This window comes from Mesoplodon mirus (genome assembly GCF_964341445.2).
Source record: "Mesoplodon mirus genome assembly, chromosome: 6".
NCBI classification, from domain to species: Eukaryota; Metazoa; Chordata; class Mammalia; order Artiodactyla; family Ziphiidae; genus Mesoplodon; species Mesoplodon mirus.
Window position 1 is genome coordinate 92613912 of NC_138982.1, and position 12169 is coordinate 92626080.

Here is a 12169-nt window from a genome sequence, read left to right on the forward strand (position 1 = left end):
CAGGACATATTAAAAGTGATGAAAGGGAAAAACCTACAACCAAGATTACTCTACCCAGCAAGGGTCTCATTCAGATTTGACAGAGAAATTAAAACCTTTGCAGACAAGCAAAAGCTAAGAGAAATCAGCACCACCAAACCAGCTTTACAACAAAGGCTAAAGGAAGTTCTCTAGGCAGGAAACACAAGAGAAGGAAAAGACCTACCAAAACAAACCCAAAACAATTAAGAAAATGGGAATAGGAACATACATATCGGTAACTACCTTAAATGTAAATGGATTAAGTGCCCCAACCAAAAGACATAGACTGGCTGAATGGATACAAAAGCAAGACCTGTACATATGCTGTCTACAACAGACCTAGGGACACATACAGACAAAGTGAGGGGATGGAAAAAGATATTCCATACAAATGGAAATCAAAAGAAAGCTGGGGTAGAAATTGTTACATCAGACAAAGTAGACTTTAAACACAAAGAAGGACACTACACAATGATCAAAAGATCAATCCAAGAAGAAGTTGTAACAATTGTAAATATTTCTGCACCCAACATAGGAGCACCTCAATACATAAGGCAAATGCTAACAGCCATAAAAGGGGAAATGGACAGTAACACAATCATACTAGGGGACTTTAACACCCCACTTTCACCAATGGACAGATCATCAAAAATGAAAATAAGGAAACACAAGCTTTAAATGACACATTAAACAAGATGGACTTAATTGATATTTATAGGACAGTCTATCCAAAAACAACAGAAAACACTTTCTTCTCAAGTGCTCATGGAACATTCTCCAGAATAGATCATATCTTGAGTCACAAATCAAGCCTTCATAAATTTAAGAAAATTGAACTCGTATCAAGTATCTTTTTCAACCACAATGCCGTGAGACTAGATATCAATTACAGGGGAAAAGAACTGTAAAAAATACAAACATATGGAGACTAAACAATACGCTACTAAATAACCAAGAGATTACTGAGGAAATCAAAAAATACCTAGAAACAAATGACAATGAAAACACGACGTCCCAAAACCTATGGGACGCAGCAAAAGCAGTTCTAAGAGGGAAGTTTACAGCAATACAATCCTACCTCAAGAAAGAAGAAACATCTCAAATAAACAACCTAACCTTACACTTAAAGCAATTAGAGAAAGAAGAACAAAAAAACCCCAAAGTTAGCAGGAGGAAAGAAATCATAAAGATCAGATCAGAAATAAATGAAAAATAAATGAAGGAAACAATAGCAAAGATCAATAAAACTAAAAGCTGCTTCTTTGAGAAGACAAACAAAATTGATAAACCACTAGCCAGACTCATCAAGAAAACAAGGGAGAAGACTGAAATCAATAGAATTAGAATTGAAAAAGGAGAAGTTACAATTGACCCTGCAGAAATACAAAGAATCATGAGAGATTACTACAAGCAACTATATACCAAAAAAATGGACAACCTGGTAGAAATGGACAAATTCTTAGAAAAGCATAACCTTCTGAGACTGAACCTGGAAGAAACAGAAAATATAAACAGACCAATCACAAGCACTGAAATTGAAACTGTGATTAAAAATCTTCCAACAAACAAAAGCCCAGGATCAGAAGGCTTCACAGGCAAACTCTATCAAACATTTAGAGAAGAGCAAACACCCATCCTTCTCAAACTGTTCAAAAAATTGCACAGGAAGGAACACTCCCAAACTCATTCTACGAAGCCACAATCACCCAGGTACCAAAGCCAGAAAAATATATCACAAGAAAAGAAAGTTACAAACCTGTATCATGGATGAACATAGATGCAAAAATCTTCAACAAAATACTAGCAAACAGGGCTTCCCTGGTGGCACAGTGGTTGAGAGTCTGCCTGCCTATGCAGGGGACACGGGTTCGTGCACCGGTCCAGGAAGATCCCACTTGCTGCAGAGTGGCTGGGCCCGTGAGCCATGGCCACTGAGCCTGTGTGTCTGAAGCCTGTGCTCCACAACAGGAGAGACCACAACAGTGAGAGGCCAGCAAAAAAAAAAAAATACTAGTAAACAATATCCAACAACACATTAAAAGGATCATACACCATGATCAAGTGGAATTTATCCCAGGGTTGCAAGGATTCCTCATATATGCAAATCAATCAATGTGATACACAGTATTAACAAATTAAAGAACAAAAACCATATGATCATCTCAATAGATGCAGAAAAAGCTTTTGACAAAATTAAATACCCATTCATGATAAAAACTCTCCAGAAAATGGGCATAGAGGGAACCTACCTCAATGTAGTAAAGGCCATATATGACAAACCCACAGCAAACATCATTCTCAATGGTGAAAAACTGAAACCATTTCCTCTAAAATCAGGAACAAGGCAAGGATGCCCACTCTCACCACTCTTATTCAACATAGTTTTGGAAGTTTTAGCCACAGCAATCAGAGAAGGAAAAGAAATAACATGAATCCAAATTGGAAAAGAGGAAGTAAAGCTGTCACTGTTTGCAGATGGCATGATACTATACATAGGAATCCTAAAGATGGTAGCAGAAAACTACTAAAGCTAATCAAGGAATTTGGTAAAGTCACAGGATACAAAATTAATGCACAGAAATCTTTTGCATTCCCATACACTAATGATGAAATATCTGAAAGAGAAATTAAGGAAACACTCCCATTTACCACTGCAACAAAAAGAATAAAATACCTAGGAATAAATGTACCTAAGGAGACAAAAGACCTGTATGCAGAAAACTATAAGACCCTAATGAAAGAAATTAAAGATGATACAAACAGATGGAGAGATATACCATGTTCTTGAATTGGAAGAATCAACATTGTGAAAATAACTATACTACCCAAAGCAATCTACAGATTCAGCACAATCCCTGTCAAACTACCAGTGGCATTTTTCACAGAACTAGAACAAAAAATTTTACAATTTGTATGGAAACACAAAAGACCCCAAATAGCCAAAGCAACCTTGAGAAAGAAAAATGGAGTTGGAGGAATCATGCTCCCTGACTTCAGACTATACTACAAAGCTACAGTAATCAAGACAGTATGGTACTGGCACAAAAACAGAAATGTAGATCAATGGAACAGGATAGAAATCACAGAGATAAACCCACTCACATATGGTCACTTTATCTTTGATAAAAGAAGCAAGAATATACAATGGAGAAAAGACAGCCTCTTCAATAAGTGATGCTGGGAAAACTGGACAGCTACATGAAAAAGAATGAAGTTAGAACACTTCTTAGCACGATACAGAAAAATAAACTCAAAATGGATTAAAGACTTAAACGTAAGGCCAGACACTGTAAAACTCTTAGAGGAAAACATAGGAAGAACATTCTTTGACATAAATCACAGCAAGATCCTTTTTAACCCACCTCCTAGAGAAATAAAAACAAAAATAAACAAATGGGACCTAATAAAACTTAAAAGCTTTTGCACAGCAAAGGAAACCATAAACAAGATGGAAAGACAACCCTCAGAATGGGAGGAAATATTTGCAAATGAAGCAACTGATAAAGGATTAATCTCCAAAATTTACAAGTAGCTCATGCAGCTCAATATCAAAAAAACAAACAACCCAATCCTAAAATGGGTAGAATATCTAAACAGACATTTCTTCAAAGAAGATATACAGGTTTCCAACAAACACAGGAAAGGATGCTCAACATTACTAATCATCGCTAATCATAGAGAAATGCAAATCAAAACTACAATGAGGTATCACCTCACACCAGTCCGAATGACAATCATCGAAAAATCTACAAACAATGAATACTGGAGAAGATGTGGAGAAAAGGGTACCCTCTTGCACTCTTGGTGGGGATGTAAATTGATGAAGCCACTATGGAGAACAGTATGGAGATTCCTTAAAAAACTAAACATAGAGGTACCATGTGGCCCAGCAATCCCACTACTGGGCATCTACCCTGAGAAAACCATAATTCAAAAAGAGTCATGCACCCCAATGTTCATTGCAGCACTATTTACAATAGCCAGGACGTGGAAGCGACCTAGATGCCCATTGACAGATGAATGGATAAAGAAGATGTGGTACATATATACAATGGAATAATGCTCAGCCATAAAAAGAAACAAAATTGAGTTATTTGTAGTGACCTAGAGTCTGTCATACAGTGTGAAGTAAGTCAGCAAGAGAAAAACAAATACTGTATGCTAATGCATGTATATGGAATCTAAAAACAAAATATGGTTCTGAAGAACCTAGGGGCAGGACAGGAATAAAGGCACAGACATAGAAAATGGACTTGAGGACACAGGGAGGGGGAAGGGTAAGCTGGGATGAAGTGAGAGAGTGGCATGGACATATATACACTACCAAATGTAAGATAGATAGCTAGTGGGAAGCAGCCGCATAGCACAGGGAGATCAGCTCTGCTTTGTGACCACCTAGAGGGGTGGGATAGGGAGGGTGGGAGGGAGAGGCAGGAGGGAGGAGATATGGGGATATATGTATATGCATAGCTGATTCGCTTTGTTATAAAGCAGAAACTAACACACCATTGTAAAGCAATTATACTCCAATAAAGGTGTTTAAAATATATATACATATATATATATACATATATATATGTATATATATATAATATTTTACTTTGGTTCTGGTTTCCTGGAGAATTCCGAAAATACAGCAGAAAAAGTCTACTGACCTGGTTTCTTATGAACTTTCTGTTCTATCCTTGAGCCACATGGTGATGTCGAGGAGAATCATGAGGAAAATAACGTTAGCTAACTTTTACAGAGCGCTTACTCTGTGCCTCTATATACCACTATTCTAAGCTCTTGTATAATTTTATCCATATCCCTCTACAGTTCTATGAAGTTGGTACAGGCTTTGTGAGAAGACTGAGGCTCAGAGAGGTGAGGTAGCTTACCCAGGGTCACAGAGCTAGGAAATGATAGAACTACACTTAAATCCGTGTAGTCCGATACAAAGCTCTGGCTTGTAACCATCATGAAACACTGCCTTCCCAGCTTCAAGGGTTTGTGAACACCCACTTTGGGTAGATGGGCTCATACTTTGTTTTCCATGAGTATCAGATCTGTCCTCACGTCCAAAGGATTCTGGGGCTGACTCTCCTCATTTATGTGCACAGAAGTAAAACATCTGCTGATTCTCAGATGTCGCTGTGGTTCTCACCTGGCTGTCCATTGGAACCACCACATGGGCCCTTTCAGACTACAGATGCCCCATCGCAGAGATTCTAAGTTGGTCTGGGATGAGGCACCAATGTCCGTAAAGCCTAGGGATTCTAATGAGAACCAATGTGGGTCCAGGTTGCCACAAGTAAATGGACTAAGACTTTAATTTCGTTGAAGAGGAGCCCAGATTCACTCCTCACAATGCTGACAGTATTCCAGACGGGAAAGAAGCCACCGAGACCCCTGTTCTCAATCTCCAGGGGTTAACTCCACTTTTAGAGCCCACTTTGCTGGCCCAGAGGAGGGAAAAGAAGCACGCAGGGGTGGCGTATAGCTTTCAGCCAGGGTCCAAGTCCCAGCTGCACCCAAGGCTCTGGCGAGGCCCGCACAGGCAGGTATAATCAGAATTTCCCAGAGGATAGTCAGAGCAGATCCCCCAGCAAGCACAGCTTCTAAATTTGTCCTCAAGAATGATTAATCTGTTTAAGCAAATTTCTAGAGCATAATTAAGATGCTCTAATCAAGGAAGGAGATTGTTATGCAGCAGCCTCGGGCGCTGATTTGGTGGTAGGCGGGTCGTGACCATAAGGCCTGAATAACCTAGAGGAACCAGTGAAGGCGATGGAGCAGGCTCAGCCAGGCAGGTAGGAGGAGTGGGAAGCTGGAGGTCACGAATGTCAAAGGAGAGAAGGCGGTGAAGGCAGAGGGCTCAGCGGATGGAACGCTGCTGAGGGTCAAGGGCGATGAGCTGCGAGGTCATACCTCCAGATTTGGGGGATCCGGTTATTAACGGCTATGGGAACAGCAGGAGTGTTTGTGGAGGTGGATGTTCTTCTCAAGGGACGGTGAGGATTGGCTACTTGGTCCCTGGGGGCTTCCAAGGCTGGGAGAGCGAGGCCAGGGGCTAGGGCGCAGGGCTGTTTCTCCAGTATGCGTCTTCCTCTTTGGGGAGGAGGGTTGGACGATGTTGGCCCAGATCATGTCTCTGGGCCCTAGAAGGTGACAGTGATATAGCATCTCCCCAGTAACCCCCCAAGGCCTAGCATCACAATGGCATTTCCCCGCCCCAGTTGGGTGGGACACGAGGGCTGCTGCTGCCACGCACATAGTCTTGAAGTGACACTCTGACATTCTCGCTGGGCCCAGGTCTCAAACTGCAATGACAGGGATCCCCTCTCCTCTCTCCTCCCTTGCACAGAATAGTACTGGAAGAGGCCTGGGTGGGCAGGATTGAGGAGGGCAGGAACAGGCAGAGGGCGGTGTTTAGTATTTGTAATCTCACCTCTGGCTCCCACCAGACTGCCCCCACCAGACCCTCACTACCTTCCCTTCCGTCGTGCTATGTCACTGCCAAGCCTCTGGATAACACACATCGCATCTTCCCAGTCCCTTCCTTCAAGCCAGCTGCCCCAGGCCAGGCCCACGCCACTGATGAAAACGTATGGTCTCAGTCGGTTGGCACTCTAATTTCCTCTTAACCTGCATGAGGCCCATTAGATGAAGCACTCTTGACCCCCAGGCTCTTAAACCAGAAACGGCTCAGAGCGCTGCGTGGTCAGCATAGGAAAGATGGTGGGGTGTTGGTCCAGCCCCTTGCCTGGTTCTGGGGACTGGATCACCTCGCACCTCAGCTGGCACGCAGTGTCCCTGTGGTTTAAACAAGGGGGAGGAAGTGGGGACACTACAGATATAGAGGATGGTACCAACTCGGGCACCTCTGGCACATGCTCAATGGCTCAGCTCCTATTTTGGTGAATTGCCCTCCCTTTCAAGACATTAGGACGTAGTTTCTGAATTTAGAGGCCACGTTAAGAGAGGAAAGTGGGGCTTCCCTGGTGGCGCAGTGGTTGAGAGTCCGCCTGCCGATGCAGGGGACACGGGTTCGTGCCACGGTCCAGGAAGATCCCACATGCCGCAGAGCGGCTGGGCCCGTGAGCCATGGCCGCTGAGCCTGCGCGTCTGGAGCCTGTGCTCCGCAACGGGAGAGGCCACAACAGTGAGAGGCCCGCGTACCGCAAAAAAAATTAAAAAAAGAGAGGAAAGTGGAGTCAAGCATGTGAGGCCAGTGTCAACAGGCCAGAGACGCATTTTCTAGGAATTCAAGGGAGACTTGACTAGATGGAGTTGCAGCCTCTGTCCAGGGACAGTGCGGGCCCTCGATGGTGAAATGAGCAGGAGCAAGAATAGCAGCCAGGATATCCCTGAGATCCGCGCCTTCCGTGCCATCCCCACCACCGGAGTTCATCTTCCCCGTTCTCCAACTCAAGGGCCCCTTTGAGGAGCTGACATGGTCCTGATTCCCATTCAAATGTTTTCTAAGGTTTGTTGACTAATATTGAAGACACATTCCAGCTCCCTAAAGAGTGCAGCTGTGGGACAATGTGAACCTCATTTAATGCTCTACGAACACAAGATATGTTTAACTCAAATATGTAAATACAAACTCTCTGTTTTGGTACCAAGTACAGATGAAAATGCTCTGCTGCGTTTAACTGCTGAGATCCACTGGGAGACATCAATATTATTAAATAACCACAAACGTTCCCCTGGAAAAATCCACTGGGGTATCATGTACTGACCCTGAATTTTTTCTAAATTGGCTGTGTGGGGCAACTTGCCTCCTGAATTATGTGTCTCACTACTCCTACCAGGCCTGAAGTGTGCCGACCAGACTGACACAGGGGCAGGTGGCAGGGCACATGTGTGGCCGGCCTGATGAGCAAGTTCTGGCTCTTCCTACCCTTCAGGCTAACAGCCCAGCTCTTCTCAAGGTCAGAACATAGTGAACTCAGCTGAGCAAAACATATGGTCCCTCCTCAGGAGCCTTTGATATTCTTGGCTGGAGCTCACTGAAATCGACCAAGATAGAACACCCTTACTTTTCGAGTCAGATGCTCCAAAAGGGGAGGGCCAACTGAGACTTTTAGAGGCCTAGAGCTTGAAATAAAATTGTGGTTGCTCCTTTACCATATATTTCAAAATAATATACTAAGATATAAAAGAAATCAGGGCTTCCCTGGTGGCGCAGTGGTTGAGAGGCTGCCTGCCGATGCAGGGGACGCGGGTTCGTGCCCCGGTCCGGGAAGATCCCACATGCCGTGGAGCGGCTGGGCACGTGAGCCATGGCCGCTGAGCCTGCGCGTCCGGAGCCTGTGCTCTGCAACGGGAGAGTCCACAGCGGTGAGAGGCCCGCGTGCCGCAAAAAAAAAAAGAAAAAGAAATCAAGACATTTGGGGTGCCATCAATGACTACATAAACTTCCTATGCTGGGTATCTTCCCTTTGCCGCCCTCTTCCACTCTCCACTTCTCTCTGACCTGCTCTGTGTCCTGGGAGGCTAAATGGACTGATTGTTCCAACAGGTTCTCTTGCTCTTGGCTTCCAGTAGGGTCTGGCCAATGGGAAACAGAGCAGGAGATGAGACGAGTAGGAGGAGAGTGAAGCCTTGTCACCGTGGGCTGACGGTGATCCTATTACCTGCTCTTTCCCCCTAGTTCTCTGTGTCTCCAGGTGTAGGTCACCCTTCCAGGACCTAGACCCTTCAGGCCTGGGATAGACAGGGGTCACCGGGCCCACTGTTACTAGCTCAAGGACATTGCACCATCTTTTGTGGTTCCCCTATTCCTTGTTAAATAATTCTCTTATTAAACTCAAATTTGCCCAATTCAATTGTGCCATTTATTTCCTGCTGGGACTTAACTAATATAGTATCAAATGTCAAATTATTTCAGAACTGTTTCCTTTGGTGCCCCAGCCTTGTTAATGCCTTAAGAATATCCTGAGTTTTTTTCTTGGGTAATCCAGCGCCTCAAGTAAGGGTCAGTTTGTAATGCAAACAAGTTGCCCCTAGATTGGGTCTACCCCTAAACCATTACACCAGGGCCAATGCACTGAAGTGCAGATGGCCATGGGCAAATAATGTTGAAGAACAGGATGAGATATACAAAGGCAAAAGAATCAGTACTTTTCTTACAAAAATTCAGAGAGTGATTACGATTTCTAATTTAGTATTGCTGAAGACCATAAATGATTTTATTACAAAAATCTACTTAAGTAAATGTGATTTGGATTTTAGCATTGTCAGCTGAAACACTGTAAAAAGCCTAAAACATTGTAAGGAAAATAGGAGTAAATTATCAAATTTTGTAACATTTGTGCTCACTGGGAAATCCCTCCCTGCCTTCTCTCTCTCCTTATGCCACGGTCTGCTTCCTGCAGAAATGAAACAGAAGCTAGTTCCCGTTGCAAGGTGAAGGATGTGCCAGTCTGCAATATTCCTTTTGATTTCCTGGGTCAGGGAATAGAGTTCAGATGACTCATCCTGATTCCAGGCTTAATTTAGTCCTCTCCTCTGGGAAGCCTTCCTGGCTCTTTCCACTGTACCCCTCTGGCATTAAAAGGATTCGTATTTTATATCATAGTTCTCAAATTTCTGTCTTCCCAGCCTCCCTGCAGGTTGTGATTTTGCTGATGGCAGAAATGAGACCTTTCCTCCTGTTACAGTATCTCTCACATACACCTCAAGCCCCATCCTCAGTTATTTGCTGAGAGGATGGATAAATGAATTGGTGAGAGAGTGAAGGTCTATCGCCTCTCAAGATAGATTCATTCTCAGATTTTTTAAAATTAATTAATTAATTTACTTATTTAATTTTGGCTGCGTTGGTTCTTCCTTGCTGCGCATGGGCTTCTTATTGCGGTGGCTTCTCTTGTTGGAGAGCACAGGTTCTAGGCGCATGGGCTTCAGTAGTTGTGGCACGTGGGCTCAGTAGTTGTGGCTCACAGGCTCTAGAGCGCAGGCTCAGTAGTTGTGGTGCATGTGCTTAGTTGCTCTGCGGCATGTGGGATTTTCCCGGACCAGGGCTTGAACCCATGCCCGTGCATTGGCAGGCAGATTCTTAACCACTGCACCATCAGGGAAGTCCACAGATTTTCTTTTCCAGGTCCTAATAAACGTCACTTTGCCAAACCTGATGCAAAATAGTAGTGAAGTTTGGAAGTCATTTTTTTCCAAATCTAAAATACTGAAGTAGTTTAGTCAAACAGGACAAGGCACAACTACTTCTCCTTTGAGGGGCATCAGGACTTTCTGACAACTGTAGTTTTTAAAACACTCTTTTATATTTGGAAGCAAGCAGGATCACTCGCATAAAATGAGGTAGGTATCCCTTTCAGAGGAGAGCTTTCTTATTTTCATTTCATGCAGTTTTTACCAATCTTTTTTGTATATAGGCCCATTCAGGAAAAGGAAAAATTTACCAATGACTTGTTTTTTCCCATTCAAAATAGGAAAAAAAAAATTAGCCTTGTTGAGTCCCAGAAGGAGGAAAAGTGGGTTTTTTCCCATTTAATTACTTTAGTAAACAGAAAAATGCTGATGAAAAAATTAACAAGGGCTTTTAGCCACCTAACTGTTCCTTTTTGGTGATATCTGAGAAGTAGACAGGCGGAGGAGCTATTCTAATTTTTATTTAATTAGTAGACTTTATTATTTGTACTGGTTTTAGGTTTACAGAAAAATTGAGCAGAAAGTACAGAAAATACCAATAAATCCCCTCTGCACTTCCCTCCCCCAGTTTTCCCATCATTAATATCTTGCATTAGTGTGGTGACTTTGTTACGACTGGTGAACCAATATTGACATATTCACTAAAATTCATCATTTACATAAGAGTTCACTTTTCTCATGCAGATTCAATGGATTTTAACAAATTCATAACATCATGAATCCATTATTACAGTATCATGTAGAAGAGTTTCACTACCTAAATATTCCCTGTGTTTCACCTATTCACCTTCCCCAACCACTGATCTTTTTACTGTCTCCATAGTTTTGCCTTTTCTATAATGTCACATAGTTGGAATTATACAGTATGTAGCCTCTTCAGATTGGCTTCCTTCACTTAGCAATATGCATTTAAGTTCCTCCATATCTTTTTGTGCCTTGATAACTCATTTCTTATCCTTGAATAATATTCCACTGTATGGTTGTACCACATTTGTTTATCCATTTCCAATCAAAGGACAACTTGGTTGCTTCCAGTTTTTGACAATAATTTGTTTGTTTGTTTAGTTTCTATAAACATTCACGTGCAGGTTTTTGCATGCATATAAGTTTTCAACTCATTTGGGTAAACACCTAAGGGGACAATTGTTGGATCATGTGGTAAGCCTATGTTTAGCTTTGTAAGAAACTGCCAAACTGTTCCAAAGTGGCTGTACCATTTTGCATTCCCACCAGCAAGAGTTCTCTAGTTACTCCACACACTTGTTAGCATTTGGTGTTGTCAGTCTTTTGGATTTTGGTTATTCTAATAGGAATATAGTGGCATCTTGTGTTAATTTGCAAGTCCCTAATGACTTAAGATGTTGAGCATCTTTTCATATGCTTATTTGCCATCTGTATATTCTCTATCACCTCTTGTGTGGAGTCTGTTCAGATCTATTACCCACTTCTTTTTTTGTGCGTGTGTGGTATGCGGGCCTCTCACTGTTGCGGCCTCTCCCGTTGTGGAGCACAGGCTCCGGACACACAGGCCCAGCGGCCATGGCTCACGGGCCCAGCCGCTCCGTGGCATGTGGGATCTTCCCGGACCGTGGCACAAACCCGTGTCCCCTGCATCGGCAGGCGGACTCTCAACCACTGCGCCACCAGGGAAGCCCGTTGCCCACTTCTTAATTGGGTTGCTTTCTTATTGTTGAGTTTTAAGAGTTCTTTGCAGAGTTTGAATACAAGTCCTTTATCAGATATGTGTTTGTAAATATTTTCTCACATTCTATGGCTAGTCTTTTTATTCTCTTAAAGTTTCCTAATTTTTTAAGTATTATAGAATTTTAGAATTTACAAAACTTGTTCAAATGTTCTATCTCATTGCATCCACAAAAAATGACCCCTGGAAGCAGATGTTATAATGCCCACATTAGAGAGGAAACAAAGAGGTGAGGTGATTTGATTCTGGTTATGTAGGGGTTCAGTGTACAGAGTGGGGAAAGCTTTGCCC